Consider the following 22340-nt stretch of genomic DNA (forward strand, 5'->3'; position numbering starts at 1 on the left):
ACATACAAGTTGCACAATTATGGATGAGGGCGGGTGGCCACTCAAACCATATACTAAACAAGTGGTATAAGAAAGGCCACTCGAGCAGTGGTTAGGCCTAGGGCCTAGGGAATCGCTGGGAGCAGTCAGGACAAGCAATGCTGAAGTCGGGAATGGCCCTCGGGATTCGGGAGATGTGCGGAAAGCGCACGCATGCACCAATGTTAACCAATGGTGCGTAAAAGTCAAAGAGTTAAAGTTTAAGGACACTTCCGCTGAACCTTGAGGAACAAAACTTAACACACAGACCCTAGAGGTGTGCACCAGTGTGGGAACACCGGCGGAGCAAAGTTACCTCACCCACAGGAAGTGGGTGCACAGGGTCGAAGTGGCGTCGGGTTTTGACACGCAGGCTCTTGGTGCTTGAAGCTGAAAGGGCTGCAGGCAGGGTGAAGACGAAGTGTCCGGTGGAGTCCAAGGGTGGACTCAAGTTGTAGAGTACCTGAAAGCAGAGGGGACAGAGTCTGGGTCACTCAGCAGTGACCAGGGTGGAACCAGGACGGAACCAGGCAATGTCGGGCGCAATCAGGTGGTCGTCGAGGAGCTTCTCTCCGCTGTCACGTGGGCTCTGGGGCATCTGCGACATCCAGGAGCAGGTCACGATCTGTCCCACGCAGGCTCTCACCGTCGGTGCAGTCGGCTTCAAGTTTGGAGCAAACAAGCCTTGGTAAGAGCAATCCACGCAGGATCGGAAGATTGCTTCTCACTCGGACCAGGAAGGTCAGAGTCGGGGCTCCTTTTCAGGGGAGCTGGTGTGGATCTGGAGCAACCAGAATCACAAGTCTTCTTAGGTAGTTCGTTGGCACAGGGACCACAAGCCAGCTGGCAAGTGACCGGGCCAACGCGTTGAGCCAAATCGTGCCAAAGGGCCCCACGCAACACTCGTCGAGTGTGGAGGGCTGAACTTCGGCTCAGGAGTAGCTCAGGGTGGGGGCTTCTCAAACCCCGGTGTACAGCTTCGAGGGTCACTCGTGGGCTGCACGGTCAGCGTCTCGTGGTCACTTCAAGATGGCGTGCCCCACGCTTCCGGTCGCCTCCACGGGTCTCAGCTTTGCATGGACTGTGGATCGGGCTGTTAGAAGCTGGGCAGGCTTGATCTCGTCGATCTCAGTCGCTCGAGTTCCGGCGGGAACTGCAACTAAGTAGACGTCGAGGGCTGGATGGTGCCTGCTGCTGCAGGGTGGTCACTCCTTGACCACAAGGGAGATTCTTCGGGCTTCCACGTTGAGATGGAGGGCGAAGGGTCCAGAATATCGTTTCAAATGTTTCTTCCAGGAAATCTGCTGTGCATTGGCACTGCTCCCACTCTTATTCGAATCTGGTGGGCGTGATTACCTGCTAGGTCCCCTCCTATGGGTGGGACCCAGGAAGTGGGTGGATACACCCCCTTCCTTTGATCCAGGCCGCCCTGGCACGAGGGCTGGAGTGCCCCAGAACCGGTTTGGCCGGATTATGCAAGGGGCAGCCTTGTGCGTCCCAGGCAGTGTCTGGTTTCTTTCAAACCTCCCTGCTACAATACACTATCTCCTGTCTGGAGGGCGGTGACACCCTCCTGTGACAGGAAACCCTTTGTCCAGGACCTCCTTGACTGGGTTTCGGTCAGCTCCAGGGGTCCAGACATTTGTCTGTGGCAGAGGCATCCATTTTGTGGATCTTAAGGCCTTTGGAGAAATCAACCGCATTAAAGTGAAGTAACATGTCTTACCCCTCTAGAGGGGTGGAATGCCATCCCCGTCGCCAGAACTGGCGAGGGGATGGTATTCCAAAGCGTATGACACCTTACACGACATGTTTTGATAAAGCCAAACCAGAGTTGCTAAATAACCGCGAGGATTATAAGGCACTTAATAGTATATGGTATGGCATTATCCTGAAACAGCTTAGGGATTTGTTCCCGACGGCTGCAGACAGGCTCAGCTCATGCTAGAGCTCCATCTCACATAAAAACCATGCACCCAGCCTCCAGGATTGGTGAGGCCTGTCTATAGGAGTGGCTCACAGGTTTACATGTGTCCAGATATAGGTTTAGACATAGGTATACTATATCTAAGCAAGGGGTGTGTACACCACCTTACCCCAGCTGAGTGATCAGCCAGTTGTGTCAATTTAAGAACCAGCCAGGGGTGGCAAAAGATATGCTGCAGCCCCTGGTAGGCCTTAGTGGCTCCTGTGCCCTGTGCACCTATAGTGCATTCTACAGGGGCTGACAAGGAGTCCATTTCCAATTGGTATGTGCCTATAGCACATGTGTCATTAATTTAGTGAGAGAACAGCAGGCTGGGGGTCTGATCAGCAGGCCCACAGCCTCAGTAGTCGAAAACCAGTGAAGCAAAAAGCAAAAATTTGGGGTGACCATAGGATAGCAGACCCTACTCTCCTACACCTAGGGTACATGGAATCCATTTTACAGAGAGAGCAGATGGCCTGGGGCCCTGATTAGCAGGGAACCAGGTCAACTAAGTCAAAAAACCAGCTAAACACAGGCAAAAAATCTGGGGTAACCATAGTCAGGTAGCCACCTTCCTACACAACCCCCCCCAAACGAAAGGAGATAAGGCTATCCTTGGCCAGGTAAGCCTATATTGCCTGAGTGGCCATATAAGGAAGTACCTGCACTAGCATGGGTACCCCCTGTCTCATGGTCCACTAAGCAGTCCCTCACCCTTTGGGTATTAGAGGGTCTCCACCATAGGGAATCACTACCTTGGGTGTGTTTATGCAAAGTTAAAGGCTGGTTTGGATATGGAGTATTGAAGTGAGGCTCTACTAATTTAGGGCTTAGCTTCCTCCAATTATCTTCCACCATGTGTGCCTTTCTTTCTTTAACTGAGTTGCACTGTGCTCTCAGGGTCAACCTCTGGCTACCTAAAGCTGGAGGCTGGGTCCCTCTGTTTGGCTTGCTGGAGGGACAGTTCAGGTTTGGGCCCTTTGGGTCCCAGGTTTGGCTGTGCCCAACAGAATCCATCTGTGGGAGGTCCCTAACTACTTTTAAGGGGGCTCCCTCAGGAGTTGTTAAAGTTTTCACCTCACTAGGGCTACTAGTTTTGGTGCCCCTAATCTGTTGATGGGGGTGCTTTATTTGACAGGGGGCCCTCTGGGTCTCACTGTCCTTCTTGTCCTCTGCAGCCCTGGGCTGAGTAAGGCAAGGTAGAGAGGGGCAGGTTACCTGCTCCAGACTGGGTCCCACCTGAGAAGGGTCCACTGACATCAGAGGTTCTGTCAGGCTAGGCCCAACCACCTCTGGGGCAGTTCCTTCGTCAGGGGTAAGATCAGTTCCCTGAGGAGGCTGATCCTGTCCTAAAGTCTGGTGAGGGGGAGATTTCTCTTCCTCCTCCATGCTCTCAGTTTGTGTGGAGTTATCCATAATTTCAGGTTTCACAACACACATATCAGTTTGAGTCTGGGCTGTGGCCATCACAGCCCCACCAACCTTTTCAGGAGGAGACTCAGTTTGGGTTTCTGCTGTTATCATAACAGCTTTGCTATTCTGTTCAGGAAGAGCTTTTGCTAAAGATGGGGCAGAGAGTTTCTTAGCCCTACCAACCTTTTCAGGAAGGACATCTTGAATTGGGGCTGTAGCCATTACAGCCCCACTAACCTTTCCATTGGAATTTACCATTCTAGAATGGATTTCCTGTTCAACCTCAGCCCAGGCTGAGATTTCCAAATCATTACCAAGTAGGCAGTCTACAGGCAAGTTTGATGACACTGCCACTCTCTTTGGGCCAATGACACCTCCCCAGCTGAGACTTACTACTGCCATGGGATGATTTGTTTTGATGCCATCAATGTTTGTTACCTGGTATGTGGCACCAGGTAAAAGTTGCTTAGAGGGGACTATACAGTCAGCCACCATGGTGATGCTAGCCCCTGTGTCTCTAAAAGCTTCAACTTTCAAACCATTGATGATGGGTTCTTGTCTATATTTGCTCAAAGTATTTGGGCAATCAGAGAAGTTGGCAAACCCCCTGCCAGTCTCATAAACAAGATCATTTGGGGATGGGGCCCTGGATAGGCCAGGGTCCTCCTGGGCTCCAAAAGTAAACCCACCCAGATTCCTGGGTGTGCTCCCACTTCCTGGGGGATTACTGCTGACAGTAACAGGAGGTGTTGGAGCTGGCTTTGGAGGTATATTCTCTTTATTGTTATTCTTGGGACAACAGTTGTCTGTTTTGTAATGCCCAACCTGTTTACAGGCATAACAATAAGGCTTTTTCTCTGTTGAAGAAGTGTCTTGGGACCCACCCCCATTCTTGGAGTTTTGGGGCCCTGGGGAAGTCTTTTCTTTATTTTTATCCCCACCCTTATCTTGAGGCTTGGTAGACTCCTTCTTCTGGTTACTGTCCTGATTCTTAGGCCTAATCCTGGTTCTGACCCACTTGTCTGCCTTCTTTCCCAATTCTTGGGGAGAGGTCAGATCAGAGTCCACCAGGTGCTGGTGTAAGAGCTGGTTCTGACAATTACTTAGGATCTGCTCCCTCATAATCAAATTATACAATCCTGTAAAGTCATGTACTTTGCTGCCATGTAGCCAACCCTCCAGAGCCTTAGTTGCACAATCAACAAAATCAGTCCAGTCCTGAGTCTGTGTCTTCTGGGTGTCTCTGAACTTCAACCTGTACTGTTCAGTGGTTAAGCCAAACCCATCTATCAGAACACTCTTCAGGACTTTGTAATTGTTTGCATCCTCATGTCTGACAGTGAGGAGCTTATCTCTCCCTTTCTCTGAAAAGGAGTACCATAAGATTGCTGCCCACTGTTCCTCAGGAACCTGCTGTACCATGCAGGCTCTCTCAAGAGCAGTTATCCACTTGTGGATGTCATCCCCTTCCTTGTAGGGGGGCACAATCTTTGTCAGGTTTCTACTATCATAGGACCTGGGTTTCTCTTTAGGAATATTGCTGCCACCAGTGGCATCTAAGCCACACAATGTTTGCTCTCTTGCCAAGGTAAGTCTAGCTTGAGCCAAGGTAAGTTTAGCTTGAGCCAGGGCTACCTCCTCCCTCTCTATTTGGAGTTTGACAGCCCTCATTCTGGCCCTATGCTCAGTCTTCTGAGAGGCAGTCATACCTCTCTCAGATACTCTTGAGGCACTAGAAATATGAGAGTCCCCTGAGGGAGATCTCACTCTTCTGTTGCCTGGGAGAATGCTATAGGGTCTGGGGAGGTGCTGGCCCTCTCCATTCCCCAGTAGGTTTAAGTTGGCCTGGCTAAGCCTGGCAACTCCAACCTGGCTACCCTCCTGATCCTGGTCTTCTGTGTCCTCAACCTCTGAGTCCTCATCCCCCTCTTCTCCTTCTTCTCCTTCTTCCTCCTGAGGGGTACCAGTTACAGGTGGGTTCTCTCCATTTCCTGACCCTAGGGGAATTCCCTTCGCCCTTTCTAAGTCATCCTGTTCTAGAATGGCTATCAGGATTGGACAGGTGGGGCTTCTGCCCCTTTTTAACCCTCTTGATTTGCACAAGGCAATCAAGTCCTTTCGGGTTAGTTTGTCATAGCTGGAAGTTGCCTGGGTAAGGTCAACTGTCACAGGAGTAGACCCTGAGGCTTTTCCTGTGTCAGACATGACTCTAGTGTGGTGTAAGTGATGCACCTACCTACACTAAGTGTTTTCCTACTGTACCTTACTAGTGAGTTGTAGCCAGGGTGTGCTAATCCCTTTAATCTACAACTACTAAGTTCAGTAGAACTTAATATGCTAAGCTTTTTATTTATATGTACCTAGAGGTACTTGATGTGATCTTTCAATTTGATAAAAGATTGCAATGGTAAAACAACAGCAAGCTCAAATCCGCACCGCTGCCACCAATGTGAGAAGTTGGCCTGATAGGTGATGTTTCCAATTCTGGAACCACCTATTATCAGACCAAACAATCCCTTATGGTGTCTGGTTGTAAGTCAACCTTATTAGACAAGCTATCCTAGGGGTAGCATGGACTAAGCAGCCTAAAGGCTTAACTTAAGAGGTCGTGTTAAGCGAGCTGTTTTACCACATACAATCCTGTAATATCAAATGAAAGGACACCACACAAGTATATATTATAAAAATATATGTATTTATTACTAAAAACAATCCCCAGTATTCTTTATGAATAAAGGGGCACAAGCGTTAAATCAAAAGCACTGTTTAAACATACAAGTTGCACAATTATGGATGAGGGCAGGGGGCCACTCAAACCATATACTAAACAAGTGGTATAAGAGATGCCACTCGAGCAGTGGTTAGGCCTAGGGCCTAGGGAATCGCTGGGAGCAGTCAGGACAAGCAATGCTGAAGTCGGGAATGGCCCTCGGGATTCGGGAGCTGTGCGGAAAGCGCACGCATGCACCAATGTTAACCAATGGTGCGTAAAAAGTGTAAAGTTAGAGTTTAAGGACACTTCCGCTGAACCTAGAGGAACAAAACTTAAGACACAGACCCTAGAGATGTGCACCAGTGTGGGAACACCGGCGGAGCAAAGTTACCTCACCCACAGGAAGTGGGTGCACAGGGTCGAAGTGGCGTCGGCTTTTGACACGCAGGCTCTTGGTGCTTGAAGCTGAAAGGGCTGCAGGCAGGTTGAAGATGAAGTGTCCGGTGGAGTCCAAGGGTGGACTCAAGTCGAAGGGTACCTGAAAGCAGAGGGGACAGAGTCTGGGTCACTCAGCAGTGACCAGGGTGGAACCAGGACGGAACCAGGCAATGTCGGGCGCAATCAGGTGGTCGTCGAGGAGCTTCTCTCCGCTGTCACGTGGGCTCTGGGGCATCAGCGACGTCCAGGAGCAGGTCACGTTCTGCGCCTTGCAGGCTCTCACCGTCGGCGCTATCGGCTTCAAGTTTGGAGCAAACAACACTTGGCAAGAGCAATCCACGCAGAACCGGGAGATTGCTTCTCACTCGAACCAGGAAGGTCAGAGTGGGGGCTCCTTTTCAGGGGAGCTGGTGTGGATCTGGAGCAACCAGATTCACGAGTCTTCTTTGTAGTTTCGTCAGCACAGGGACCACTAGCCGGCTGGCAAGTGACCGGGCCAACGCGTTGAGCCAAATGGAGCAGAAGGGCCCCACGCAGCACTCGTCGAGTGTGGAGGGCTGAACTTCGGCTCAAGAGTAGCTCAGGGTGGGGGCTTCTTAAACCCCGGTGCACAGCTTCGAGGGTCACTCGTGGGCTGCACGGTCAGCGTCTCGTGGTCAATTCAAGATGGCGGGCCCCACGCTTCCGGTCGCCTCCACGGGTCTCAGCTCTGCAGGGACTGTGGATCGGGCTGTTGGAAGGCAGGCAAGCTTGATCTTGTCGATCTCAGTCGCTCGAGTTCCGGCGGGAACTGCAACTAAGTAGACGTCGAGGGCTGGATGGTGCCTGCTGCTGCAGGGTGGTCACTCCTTGACCACAAGGGAGATTCTTCGGGCTTCCACGTTGAGATGGAGGTCCAAGGGTCCAGAGTTTCATTTCTAATGTTTCCTCCAGGAAATCTGATGTGCATTGGCACTGCTCCCACTCTTATTCGAATCTGGGGGGCGTGATTACCTGCTAGGTCCCCCCCTATGGGTGGGACCCAGGAAGTGGGTGGATACACCCCCTTCCTTTGATCCAGGCCGCCCTGGCACGAGGGCTGGAGTGCCCCAGAACCGGTTTGGCCGGATTATGCAAGGGGCAGCCTTGTGCACCCCAAGCAGTGTCTGGTTTCTTTCAAACCTCCCTGCTACAATCCACTATCTCCTGTCTGGAGGGCGGTGACACCCTCCTGTGACAGGAAACCCTTTGTCCAGGCCCCATTTGGGCGAGTTTCGGTCAGCTGCAGGGGTCCAGACATTTGTCTGTGGCAGAGGCATCCATTTTGTGGATCTAAGGTCTTTGGAGAAATTAACCGCATTTAAGTAAAGCAACATGTTTTACCCCTCTAGAGGGGTGGAATGCTATCCCCGTCGCCAGAACTGGCGAGGGGATAGTATTCCAAATCGTATGACACCTTACACGACATGTTTTGATAAAGCCAAACCAGAGTTGCTATTTAACCGCGAGGATTATAAGGCACTTAAGAGTATATGGTATGGCATTATCCTGAAACAGCTTAGGGAGTTGTTCCCGACAGCTGCAGACAGGCTCAGCTCATGCTAGAGCTCCATCTCACATTAAACCACGCACTCTGCCTCCAGGATTGATGAGGCCTTCCATAGGAGTGGCTCACAGGTTTATATGTGTCCAGATATAGGTTTAGATATAGGTATACTATATCTAAGTAAGGGGTGATTACACCACCTTACCCCAGCTGAGTGATCAGCCAGTTGTGTCAATTTAAGAACCAGCCAGGGGTGGCAAAAGATATGCTGCAGCCCCTGGTAGGCCTTGGTGGCCCCTATGCCCTGGACACCTATAGTGCATTATACAGGGGCTGACAAGGAGTCCATTTCCAATTGTGGTATGTACCTAGGGTACATGGAATCCATTTTACAGAGAGAGCAGATGGCCTGGGGCCCTGATTAGCAGGGAACCAGGTCAACTAAGTCAAAAAACCAGCTAAACACAGGCAAAAAATCTGGGGTAACCATAGTCAGGTAGCCACCTTCCTACACCCTGGTTGCTCTTGGTCCCCCAGGCTGTGCTTGGTCCCCCAGGCTGTGCTTGGTCCCCCTGGTTGCTCTTGGTCCCCCAGGCTGTGCTTGGTACCCCAGGCTGTGCTTGGTCCCCCAGGCTGTGCTTGGTCCCCCAGGCTCTGCTTGGTCCCCCTGGTTGCTCTTGGTCCCCCAGGCTGTGCTTGGTCCCCCAGGCTGTGCTTGGTCCCCCAGGCTGTGCTTGGTCCCCTAGGCTGTGCTTGGTCCCCCTGGTTGCTCTTGGTCCCCCTGGCTGTGCGTGGTACCCCTGGCTGTGCTTGGTCCCCCTGGTTGCTCTTGGTCCCCCAGGCTGTGCTTGGTCCCCCAGGCTGTGCTTGGTCCCCCTGGTTGCTCTTGGTCCCCCAGGCTGTGCTTGGTCCCCCAGGCTGTGCTTGGTCCCCCTGGTTGCTCTTGGTCCCCCAGGCTGTGCTTGGTCCCCCTGGTTGCTCTTGGTCCCCCAGGCTGTGCTTGGTCCCCCTGGTTGCTCTTGGTCCCCTAGGCTGTGCTTGGTCCCCCAGGCTGTGCTTGGTCCCCCAGGCTGTGCTTGGTCCCCCTGGTTGCTCTTGGTCCCCCAGGCTGTGCTTGGTCCCCCAGGCTGTGCTTGGTCCCCCTGGTTGCTCCTGGTCCCCCAAGCTGTGCTTGGTCCCCCAGGCTGTGCTTGGTCCCCCTGGTTGCTCTTGGTCCCCCAGGCTGTGCTTGGTCCCCCAGGCTGTGCTTGGTCCCCCTGGTTGCTCTTGGTCCCCCAGGCTGTGCTTGGTCCCCCAGGCTGTGCTTGGTCCCCCAGGCTGTGCTTGGTCCCCCAAGCTGTGCTTGGTCCCCCTGGTTGCTCTTGGTCCCCCAGGCTGTGCTTGGTCCCACAGGCTGTGCTTGGTCCCCCAGGTTGTGCTTGGTCCCCCTGGTTGCTCTTGGTCCCCCAGGCTGTGCTTGGTCCCCCAGGCTGTGCTTGGTCCCCCTGGTTGCTCTTGGTCCCCCAGGCTGTGCTTGGTCCCCCTGGTTGCTCTTGATCCCCCAGGCTGTGCTTGGTCCCCCAGGCTGTGCTTGGTCCCCCTGGTTGCTCTTGGTCCCCCAGGCTGTGCTTGGTCCCCCAGGCTGTGCTTGGTCCCCCTGGTTGCTCTTGGTCCCCCAGGCTGTGCTTGGTCCCCCAGGCTGTGCTTGGTCCCCCTGGTTGCTCTTGGTCCCCCAGGCTGTGCTTGGTCCCCCAGGCTGTGCTTGGTCCCCCAGGCTGTGCTTGGTCCCCCTGGTTGCTCTTGGTCCCTCAGGCTGTGCTTGGTCCCCCAGTGTGAGAAGTTGGCCTGATAGGTGATGTTTCCAATTCTGGAACCACCTATTATCAGACCAAACAATCCCTTATGGTGTAGCATGGACTAAGCAGCCTAAAGGCTTAACTTAAGAGGTCGTGTTAAGCGAGCTGTTTTACCACATACAATCCTGTAATATCAAATGAAAGGACACCACACAAGTATATATTATAAAAATATATGTGTTTATTACTAAAAACAATCCCCAGTATTCTTTATGAATAAAGGGGCACAAGCGTTAAATCAAAAGCACTGTTTAAACATACAAGTTGCACAATTATGGATGAGGGCGGGTGGCCACTCAAACCATATACTAAACAAGTGGTATAAGAGATGCCACTCGAGCAGTGGTTAGGCCTAGGGCCTAGGGAATCGCTGGGAGCAGTCAGGACAAGCAATGCTGAAGTCGGGAATGGCCCTCGGGATTCGGGAGATGTGCGGAAAGCGCACGCAAGCACCAATGTTAACCAATGGTGCGTAAAAGTCATAATGTTAAAGTTTAAGGACACTTCCGCTGGACCTAGAGGAACAAAACTTAACACACAGACCCTAGAGATGTGCACCAGTGTGGGAACACCGGCGGAGCAAAGTTACCTCACCCACAGGAAGTGGGTGCACAGGGTCGAAGTGGCGTCGGGTTTTGACACGCAGGCTCTTGGTGCTTGAAGCTGAAGGGGCTGCAGGCGGGTTGAAGATGAAGTGTCCGGTGGAGTCCAAGGGTGGACTCAAGTCGAAGGGTACCTGAAAGCAGAGGGGACAGAGTCTGGGTCACTCAGCAGTGACCAGGGTGGAACCAGGACGGAACCAGGCAATGTCGGGCGCAATCAGGTGGTCGTCGAGGAGCTTCTCTCCGCTGTCACGTGGGCTCTGGGGCATCTGCGACGTCCAGGAGCAGGTCACGATCTGTCCCACGCAGGCTCTCACCGTCGGTGCAGTCGGCTTCAAGTTTGGAGCAAACAACACTTGGCAAGAGCAATCCACGCGGGATCGGAAGATTGCTTCTCACTCGGACCAGGAAGGTCAGAGTCGGGGCTCCTTTTCAGGGGAGCTGGTGTGGATCTGGAGCAACCAGATTCACGAGTCTTCTTTGTAGGTTCGTCGGCACAGGGACCACTAGCCAGCGGGCAAGTGACCGGGCCAACGCGTTGAGCCAAATGGAGCAGAAGGGCCCCACGCAGCACTCGTCGAGTGTGGAGGGCTGAACTTCGGCTCAGGAGTAGCTCAGGGTGGGGGCTTCTCAAACCCCGGTGCACAGCTTCGAGGGTCACTCGTGGGCTGCACGGTCAGCGTCTCGTGGTCAATTCAAGATGGCGTGCCCCACGCTTCCGGTCGCCTCCACGGGTCTCAGCTCTGCAGGGACTGTGGATCGGGCTGTTGGAAGGCAGGCAAGCTTGATCTCGTCGATCTCAGTCGCTCGAGTTCCGGCAGGAACTGCAACTAATTAGATGTCGAGGGCTGGATGGTGCCTGCTGCTGCAGGGTGGTCACTCCTTGACCACAAGGGAGATTCTTCGGGCTTCCACGTTGAGATGGAGGTCCAAGGGTCCAGAGTTTCATTTCTAATGTTTCTTCCAGGAAATCTGATGTGCATTGGCACTGCTCCCACTCTTATTCGAATCTGGGGGGCGTGATTACCTGCTAGGTCTCCCCCTATGGGTGGGACCCAGGAAGGGGGTGGATACACCCCTTTCCTTTGATCCAGGCCGCCCTGGCACGAGGGCTGGAGTGCCCCAGAACCGGTTTGGCCGGATTATGCAAGGGGCAGCCTTGTGCGCCCCAGGCAGTGTCTGGTTTCTTTCAGACCTCCCTGCTACAATCCACTATCTCCTGTCTGGAGGGTGGTGACACCCTCCTGTGACAGGAAACCCTTTGTCCAGGACCCCTTTGGCTGAGTTTCGGTCAGCTGCAGGGGTCCAGACATTTGTCTGTGGCAGAGGCATCCATTTTGTGGATCTAAGGTCTTTGGAGAAATTAACCGCATTACAGTAAAGGAACATGTCTTACCCCTCTAGAGGGGTGGAATGCTATCCCCGTCGCCAGAACTGGCGAGGGGATAGTATTCCAAATCGTATGACACCTTACACGACATGTTTTGATAAAGCCAAACCAAAGTTGCTTTTTAACCGCGAGGATTATAAGGCACTTAAGAGTATATGGTATGGCATTATCCTGAAACAGCTTAGGGAGTTGTTCCCGACAGCTGAAGACAGGCTCAGCTCATGCTAGAGCTCCATCTCACATAAAACCACGCACCCTGCCTCCAGGATTGATGAGGCCTTCCATAGGAGTGGCTCACAGGTTTACATGTGTCCAGATATAGGTTTAGATATAGGTATACTATATCTAAGCAAGGGGTGATTACACCACCTTACCCCAGCTGAGTGATCAGCCAGTTGTGTCAATTTAAGAACCAGCCAGGGGTGGCAAAAGATATGCTGCAGCCCCTGGTAGGCCTTGGTGGCCCCTATGCCCTGGGCACCTATAGTGCATTATACAGGGGCTGACAAGGAGTCCATTTCCAATTGGTATGTGCCTATAGCACATGTGTCAGTAATTTAGTGAGAGAACAGCATTCTGGGGGTCTGATCAGCAGGCCCACAGCCTCAGTAGTCGAAAACCAGTGAAGCAAAAAGCAAAAATTTGGGGTGACCATAGGATAGCAGACCCTACTCTCCTACACAACCCCCCCCAAACGCAGGGACATTAAACTAACCTTGACCAGATAAGTCTTCATGTTCTAAGTGGAAGTACCTGGAGAGACCATCTGCATTACCATGGTCAGTCCCTGGGTGGTGCTCCACTGTAAAGTCCATCCCCTGTAGGGAAATGGACCACCTGAGCAGTTTGGGATTTTCACCCTTCATCTGATTAAGCCATAAGAGGGGCTTATGGTCTGTCTGCACCAGGAAGTGAGTTCCAAACAAGTAGGACCTCAACTTCTTTAATGCCCAAACCACAGCAAAGGCCTCCCTCTCAATGGCTGACCAACGTTTCTCTCTGGGAGTCAGCCTCCTGCTAATGAAAGCAATAGGCTGGTCTTGACCATTGTGAGAAGTTGGCCTGGTAGGGGATGTTTCCAATTCTGGAACCACCTACTACCTGACCAAACAATCCCTTATGGTGTCTGGTTGTAAGTCAACCTTATTAGACAAGCTATCCTAGGGGTAGCATGGACTAAGCAGCCTAAAGGCTTAACTTAAGAGGTCGTGTTAAGCGAGCTGTTTTACCACATACAATCCTGTAATACCAAATGAAAGGACACCACACAAGTATATATTATAAAAATATATGTGTTTATTACTAAAAACAATCCCCAGTATTCTTTATGAATAAAGGGGCACAAGCGTTAAATCAAAAGCACTGTTTAAACATACAAGTTGCACAATTATGGATGAGGGCGGGTGGCCACTCAAACCATATACTAAACAAGTGGTATAAGAAAGGCCACTCGAACAGTGGTTAGGCCTAGGGCCTAGGGAATCGCTGGGAGCAGTCAGGACAAGCAATGCTGAAGTCGGGAATGGCCCTCGGGATTCGGGAGATGTGCGGAAAGCGCACGCATGCACCAATGTTAACCAATGGTGCGTAAAAGTCATAGAGTTAAAGTTTAAGGACACTTCCGCTGAACCTAGAGGAACAAAACTTAACACACAGACCCTAGAGGTGTGCACCAGTGTGGGAACACCGGCGGAGCAAAGTTACCTCACCCACAGGAAGTGGGTGCACAGGGTCGAAGTGGCGTCGGGTTTTGACACGCAGGCTCTTGGTGCTTGAAGCTGAAAGGGCTGCAGGCTGGTTAAAGATGAAGTGTCCGGTGGAGTCCAAGGGTGGACTCAAGTTGTAGAGTACCTGAAAGCAGAGGGGACAGAGTCTGGGTCACTCAGCAGTGACCAGGGTGGAACCAGGACGGAACCAGGCAATGTCGGGCGCAATCAGGTGGTCGTCGAGGAGCTTCTCTCCGCTGTCACGTGGGCTCTGGGGCATCTGCGACATCCAGGAGCAGGTCACGATCTGTCCCACGCAGGCTCTCACCGTCGGTGCAGTCGGCTTCAAGTTTGGAGCAAACAAGCCTTGGCAAGAGCAATCCACGCGGGATCGGAAGATTGCTTCTCACTCGGACCAGGAAGGTCAGAGTCGGGGCTCCTTTTCAGGGGAGCTGGTGTGGATCTGGAGCAACCAGATTCACGAGTCTTCTTAGGTAGTTCGTCGGCACAGGGACCACTAGCCAGCTGGCAAGTGACCGGGCCAACGCGTTGAGCCAAATAGAGCCAAAGGGCCCCACGCAGCACTCGTCGAGTGTGGAGGGCTGAACTTCGGCTCAGGAGCAGCTCAGGGTGGGGGCTTCTCAAACCCGGTGCACAGCTTCGAGGGTCACTCGTGGGCTGCACGGTCAGCGTCTCGTGGTCAATTCAAGATGGCGTGCCCCACGCTTCCGGTCGCCTCCACGGGTCTCAGCTCTGCAGGGACTGTGGATCGGGCTGTTGGAAGGCAGGCAAGCTTGATCTCGTCGATCTCAGTCGCTCGAGTTCCGGCGGGAACTGCAACTAAGTAGACGTCGAGGGCTGGATGGTGCCTGCTGCTGCAGGGTGGTCACTCCTTGACCACAAGGGAGATTCTTCGGGCTTCCACGTTGAGATGGAGGTCCAAGGGTCCAGAGTTTCGTTTCTAATGTTTCTTCCAGGAAATCTGATGTGCATTGGCACTGCTCCCACTCTTATTCCAATCTGGGGGGCTCATTTCCAGCCTCCAGGTACATGTCTGAGTCCTATTTCAGACATTTTGAGGTGTTTGGTGTCAAATTAATTTTTTCCATTATAGGCCCTAGATATCAGAGTCACATCACATTTCTAGTTCTGGACCCAAGAACACCATAGTATACCTCAGATGACATACCAAGAGTGTCTAAGACCCATTTCTGGCCTCCAGGGGTGACTTTTTGAAGTTTTTGGGTTTAAGGGGGCAAAGTCACTTTTTCCACCCGAGGTCGTGGAACTCGGAGCTGGGTAAAAGTTTAGCTTGAGTGCCCTCCCCATGGAGGTCAAAAATGTTATTGCATCAAAATCATTTAAAAACTATATAGGTGTAATTATAGTGCCCTGAATGCTATATGGCTGCATTTGCACCGTTCTAGGTATTTAAAAAATGAATTTCTAACACTTTTGAAGTCTCCATGAAGTGAAAAATGACTAAGTCCAAAAACTTCACTGGTGCATCAAAGTGGTCAAAAAAGGTCAACATTGGGTTAAAATTAACAAAACATAGTGCTGCAGTGGTCCAATAGCAGGCTAAAGACATAATGAATGACACAGAATGAACAGTTTTACTAAACACTTTGAAAATTCGATTTTCAATTTCAGGGGGACAAGGTCATGGAACTCCGAGCTGGGTAAAAGTTCAGCTTAAGGGCCCTCCCCATGGAGGTCAAAAATGTTATTACATCAAAATCTTTTAAAAACTATATAGGTGTAATTGCAGTGTCCTGAATGCTATGTAACTGCATTTGCACTGTTCTGTGTGCCTCCAAAATGAATTTCTAACACTTTTGAAGTCCCCATGAAGTGAAAAATGACGAAGTACAAAGACATCATTGGTGCATGAAAGTGTTTAAAAACGGTCACAAATGCATAAAAATGAAAAAAACAAAGTGCTACACTGGCCCAATAGCAAGCTAAACACACAATGAATGACCCAGAATGAATATATTTACAAATTACTTGGAAAATGCTATTTTAAATTTCAGGGGGACGAGGTCACAGAAGTCATGGAACTCCGAGCGGGTAAAAGTTCAAACTTTCCACCCCTCATGGAGGTCAAAATTTTTAATTCATCAAAATCATTTAAAAACTATATAGGTGTGATTGGAGTGTCCTGATTGCTATATAGGTGCATTTGCACTGTCCTGTGTGCCTCCAAAGTGACTTTCTAACACTTTTGAAATCTCCATGAAGCAAAAAGTGACTAAGTCCAAAGACCATTTGGAGCATCAAAGTGTTCAAAAACGGTCAAAAATGCATAAAAACGAAAAAAAAACAAGTGCTACAGTGGCCCAATAGCATGCTAAACACACAATGAATGACACAGAATGAATAGTTGTACACATTACTTTGAAAATGCAATTTTAAATTTCAGGGGGACAAGGTCACGAAAGTCATGGAACTCCGAGCGGGGTAAAAGTTCAACCTTTCCCCCCTTATGGAGGTCAACATTTTAATACATCAAAATCATTTAAAAACTATATAGGTGTGATGGCAGTGTCTTGGATACATCCCACATGAATTTTAAACACATTAGGAGCATCTCTGATCAAAATAACTGTAGGAAGGTGGCTACCTGACTATGGTTACCCCAGATTTTTTGCCTGTGTTTAGCTGGTTTTTTGACTTAGTTGACCTGGTTCCCTGCTAATCAGGGCCCCAGGCCATCTGCTCTCTCTGTAAAATGGATTCCATGTACCCTAGGTACATACCAATTGGAAATGGACTCCTTGTCAGCCCCTGTAGAATGCACTATAGGTGCACAGGGCACAGGAGCCACTAAGGCCTACCAGGGGCTGCAGCATATCTTTTGCCACCCCTGGCTGGTTCTTAAATTGACACAACTGGCTGATCACTCAGCTGGGGTAAGGTGGTGTACACACCCCTTGCTTAGATATAGTATACCTATGTCTAAACCTATATCTGGACACATGTAAACCTGTGAGCCACTCCTATAGACAGGCCTCACCAATCCTGGAGGCTGGGTGCATGGTTTTTATGTGAGATGGAGCTCTAGCATGAGCTGAGCCTGTCTGCAGCCGTCGGGAACAAATCCCTAAGCTGTTTCAGGATAATGCCATACCATATACTATTAAGTGCCTTATAATCCTCGCGGTTATTTAGCAACTTTGGTTTGGCTTTATCAAAACATGTCGTGTAAGGTGTCATACGCTTTGGAATACCATCCCCTCGCCAGTTCTGGCGACGGGGATGGCATTCCACCCCTCTAGAGGGGTAAGACATGTTACTTTGCTTTAATGCGGTTGATTTCTCCAAAGACCTTAAGATCCACAAAATGGATGCCTCTGCCACAGACAAATGTCTGGACCCCTGGAGCTGACCGAAACTCAGTCAAGGGGGTCCTGGACAAAGAGTTTCCTGTCACAGGAGGGTGTCACCGCCCTCCAGACAGGAGATAGTGTATTGTAGCAGGGAGGTTTGAAAGAAACCAGACACTGCTTGGGGCGCACAAGGCTGCCCCTTGCATAATCCGGCCAAACCGGTTCTGGGGCCCTCCAGCCCTCGTGCCAGGGCGGCCTGGATCAAAGGAAGGGGGTGTATCCACCCACTTCCTGGGTCCCACCCATAGGAGGGGACCTAGCAGGTAATCACGCCCACCAGATTCGAATAAGAGTGGGAGCAGTGCCAATGCACATCAGATTTCCTGGAAGAAACATTTGAAACGATATTCTGGACCCTTCGCCCTCCATCTCAACGTGGAAGCCCGAAGAATCTCCCTTGTGGTCAAGGAGTGACCACCCTGCAGCAGCAGGCACCATCCAGCCCTCGACGTCTACTTAGTTGCAGTTCCCGCCGGAACTCGAGCGACTGAGATCGACGAGATCAAGCCTGCCCAGCTTCTAACAGCCCGATCCACAGTCCCTGCAAAGCTGAGACCCGTGGAGGCGACCGGAAGCGTGGGGCACGCCATCTTGAAGTGACCACGAGACGCTGACCGTGCAGCCCACGAGTGACCCTCGAAGCTGTACACCGGGGTTTGAGAAGCCCCCACCCTGAGCTACTCCTGAGCCGAAGTTCAGCCCTCCACACTCGACGAGTGCTGCGTGGGGCCCTTTGGCACGATTTGGCTCAACGCGTTGGCCCGGTCACTTGCCAGCTGGCTTGTGGTCCCTGTGCCGACGAACTACAAAAGAAGACTCGTGATTCTGGTTGCTCCAGATCCACACCAGCTCCCCTGAAAGGGAGCCCCGACTCTGACCTTCCTGGTCCGAGTGAGACGCCATCTTCCAATCCCGCGTGGATTGCTCTTACCAAGGCTTGTTTGCTCCAAACCGGAAGCCGACTGCACCGACGGTGAGAGCCTGCGTGGGACAGATTGTGACCTGCTCCTGGACGTCGCAGATGCCCCAGAGCCCACGTGACAGCGAAGAGAAGCGCCTCGACGACCACCTGATTGCGCCCGACATTGCCTGGTTCTGTCCTGGTTCCACCCTGGTCACTGCTGAGTGACCCAGACTCTGTCCCCTCTGCTTTCAGGTACTCTACAACTTGAGTCCACTCTTGGACTCCACCGGACACTTCGTCTTCACCCTGCCTGCAGCCCTTTCAGCTTCAAGCACCAAGAGCCTGCGTGTCAAAACCCGACGCCACTTCGACCCTGTGCACCCACTTCCTGTGGGTGAGGTAACTTTGCTCCGCCGGTGTTCCCACACTGGTGCACACCTCTAGGGTCTGTGTGTTAAGTTTTGTTCCTCTAGGTTCAGCGGAAGTGTCCTTAAACTTTAACTATTTGACTTTTACGCACCATTGGTTAACATTGGTGCATGCGTGCGCTTTCCGCACATCTCCCGAATCCCGAGGGCCATTCCCGACTTCAGCATTGCTTGTCCTGACTGCTCCCAGCGATTCCCTAGGCCCTAGGCCTAACCACTGTTCGAGTGGCCTCTCTTATACCACTTGTTTAGTATATGGTTTGAGTGGCCCCCTGCCCTCATCCATAATTGTGCAACTTTGTATGTTTAAACAGTGCTTTTGATTTAACGCTTGTGCCCCTTTATTCATAAAGAATACTGGGGACTGTTTTTAGTAATAAACACATATATTTTTATAATATATACTTGTGTGGTGTCCTTTCATTTGGTATTACAGGATTGTATGTGGTAAAACAGCTCGCTTAACACGACCTCTTAAGTTAAGCCTTTAGGCTGCTTAGTCCATGCTACCCCTAGGATAGCTTGTCTAATAAGGTTGACTTACAACCAGACACCATAAGGGGATTGTTTGGTCAGGTAGTAGGTGGTTCCAGAATTGGAAACATCCCCTACCAGGCCAACTTCTCACATTGGTGAGCAGCGGTGCGGATTTGAGCTTGCTGTTGTTTTACCATTGCAATCTTTATATCAAATTGAAAGATCACATCAAGTACCTCTAGGTACATATAAAATCAAAAGCTTAGCATATTAAGTTCTACTGAACTTAGTAGTTGTAGGTTGAAGGGAGTAGCACACCCCTGACTACAACTCACTAGCAAGGTCCAGTAGGAAAACACTTAGTGTAGGTAAGTGCACCACTTACACCTCACTAGTAACCATGTCTGACACAGGAAAGGCCTCAGGGTCTAGTCCTGTGACAGTTGACCCTACCCAGGCAACTTTTGGATATGACAAACTAACCCGCAGAGACTTGATTGCCTTGTGCAAAGCAAGAGGGTTAAAAAGGGGCAGAAGCCCCACCTGCCTAATCCTGGTAGAAATCCTAGAACAGGATGACTTAGAGAAGGCAAAAGCAGCTTCCCTAGACACAGGGAACCCCCCTGTAGTTGATCCCCCTGAAGAGGAGGATGATGATGACTTGGATGAGGACTCAGAGGTTGAGGACTTAGAAGTACAGGATCAGGGTAGCCAGGTTCCAGTTGGTAGGCTTAGCCAGGCCAACTTGGACCTACTGGGGAATGGAGAGGGCCAGCACCTCCCCAGAACCCAACATGTGATTCTCCCAGGCAACAGAAGAGTGAGATCTCCCTCAGGGGACTCTCATATTTCTAGTGCCTCCAGAGAATCAGAGAGAGGCATGAGTGCTTCTCAGAAAGCTGAGCATAGGGCCAGAATGAGGGCTGTCCAACTCCAAATAGAGAGGGAGGAGGTAGCCTTGGCTCAAGCTAAACTTAGCATGGCCCAAGCTAAACTTGCCTTGGCAAGAGAGAAAAAATTGTGTGGCTTAGATGCCACTGGTGGCAGCAATATTCCTAAAGAGAAACCCAGGTCCTATGATAGTAGAAACCTGACAAAGATTGTGCCCCCCTTCAAAGAAGGGGATGACATCCACAAATGGATGACTGCTCTTGAGAGAGCCTGCATGGTACAGCAGGTTCCTGAGGAACAGTGGGCAGCAATCTTATGGTACTCCTTTTCAGAGAAAGGGAGAGACAAGCTCCTCACTGTTAGACATGAGGATGCAAACAATTACAAAGTCCTGAAGAGTGTTCTGATAGATGGGTTTGGCTTAACCACTGAACAGTACAGGTTGAAGTTCAGAGATACCCAGAAGACACAGACTCAGGATTGGACTGATTTTGTAGATTGTGCTACTAAGGCTCTGGAGGGTTGGCTACATGGCAGCAAAGTACATGACTTTACAGGATTGTATAATTTGATTATGAGGGAGCAGATCCTAAGTAATTGTCAGAACCAGCTCTTACACCAGCACCTGGTAGACTCTGATCTGACCTCTCCCCAAGAATTGGGAAAGAAGGCAGACAAATGGGTCAGAACCAGGATAAGGCCTAAGAATCAGGACAGTAACCAGAAGAAGGAGTCTACCAAGCCTCAAGATAAGGGTGGGGATAAAAATAAAGAAAAGACTTCCCCAGGGCCCCAAAACTCCAAGGATGGGGGTGGGTCCCAAGACACTTCTTCAACTGAGAAAAAACCCTATTGTTATCCCTGTAAACAGGTGGGGCATTACAAAACAGACAGCTGTTGTCCCAAGAATAACAATAAAGAAAATATACCTCCAAAGCCAGCTTCAACACCTCCTGTTACTGTCAGCAGTAATCCCCCAGGAAGTGGAAGCACACCCAGGAATCTGGGTGGGTTTACTTTTGGAAATCAGGTGGACCCTGGCCTATCCAGGTCCCCATCACCCAATGATCTTGTTTATGAGGCTGGCATGGGGTTTGCCAACTTCTCTGCTTGCCCAAATACTTTGAGCAAGTATAGACAAGAACCCATCATCAATGGTTTAAGAGTTGAAGCTTTTAGAGACACAGGGGCTAGCATCACCATGGTGGCTGATGGCATAGTCCCCTCTAAGCAACTTTTACCTGGTGCCACATACCAGGTAATAAACATTGATGGCATCCAAACAAATCATCCCATGGCAGTAGTAAGTCTCAGCTGGGGAGGTGTCACTGGCCCAAAGAGAGTGGCAGTGTCCCCAAACTTGCCTGTAGACTGTCTACTGGGTAATGATTTAGAAATCTCAGCCTGGGCTGGGGTTGAACAGGAAATCCATTCTAGAATGGTAAATTCCAATGGAAAATTTAGTGGGGCTGTAATGGCTACAGCCCCAATTCAAGATGTCCTTCCTGAAAAGGTTGGTAGGGCGGAGATACTCCCTGCCCCATCTTTAGCAAAAGCTCTCCCTGAACAGAATAGCAAAGCTGTTATGATAACAGCAGAAACCCAAACTGAGTCTCCTCCTGAAAAGGTTGGTGGGGCTGTGATGGCCACAGCCCAAACTCAAACTGACACGTGTGTTGTGAAACCTGAAATGATGGATAACTCCACACAAACTGAGAGCATGGAGGAGGAAGAGAAATCTCCCCCTCACCAGACTTTAGGACAGGATCAGCCTCCTCAGGGAACTGATCTTACCCCTGATGAAGGAACTGCCCCAGAGGTGGTTGGGCCTAGCCTGACAGAACCTCTGATGTCAGTGGACCCTTCTCAGGTGGGACCCAGTCTGGAGCAGGTAACCTGCCTCTCTCTCCCTTGCCTTAGCCAGCCCAGGGCTGCAGAGGACAAGAAGGACAGTGAGACCCAGAGGGCCCCCTGTCAAATAAAGCACCCCCATCAAAAGATTAGGTGCACCAAAACTAGTAGCCCTAGTAAGGTGAAAACTTTAAAAACTCCTGAGGGAGCCCCCTTAAAAACAGTTAGGGACCTCCCCCAGATGGATTCTGTTGGGCACAGCCAAACCTGGGACCCAAAGGGCCCAAACCTGAACTGTCCCTCCAGCAAGCCAAACAGAGGGACCCAGCCTCCAGCTTTAGGTAGCCAGAGGTTGACCCTGAGAGCACAGTGCAACTCAGTTAAAGAAAGAAAGGCACACATGGTGGAAGATAATTGGAGGAAGCTAAGCCCTAAATTAGTAGAGCCTCACTTCAATACTCCATATCCAAACCAGCCTTTAACTTTGCATAAACACACCCAAGGTAGTGATTCCCTATGGTGGAGACCCTCTAATACCCAAAGGGTGAGGGACTGCTTAGTGGACCATGAGACAGGGGGTACCCATGCTAGTGCAGGTACTTCCTTATATGGCCACTCAGGCAATATAGGCTTACCTGGTCAAGGATAGCCTTATCTCCTTTCGTTTGGGGGGGGGTTATGTAGGAAGGTGGCTACCTGACTATGGTTACCCCAGATTTTTTGCCTGTGTTTAGCTGGTTTTTTGACTTAGTTGACCTGGTTCCCTGCTAATCAGGGCCCCAGGCCAT

Source organism: Lissotriton helveticus (genome assembly GCF_964261635.1).
Source record: "Lissotriton helveticus chromosome 1_1 unlocalized genomic scaffold, aLisHel1.1 SUPER_1_unloc_46, whole genome shotgun sequence".
In the NCBI taxonomy this organism is placed as follows: Eukaryota; Metazoa; Chordata; class Amphibia; order Caudata; family Salamandridae; genus Lissotriton; species Lissotriton helveticus.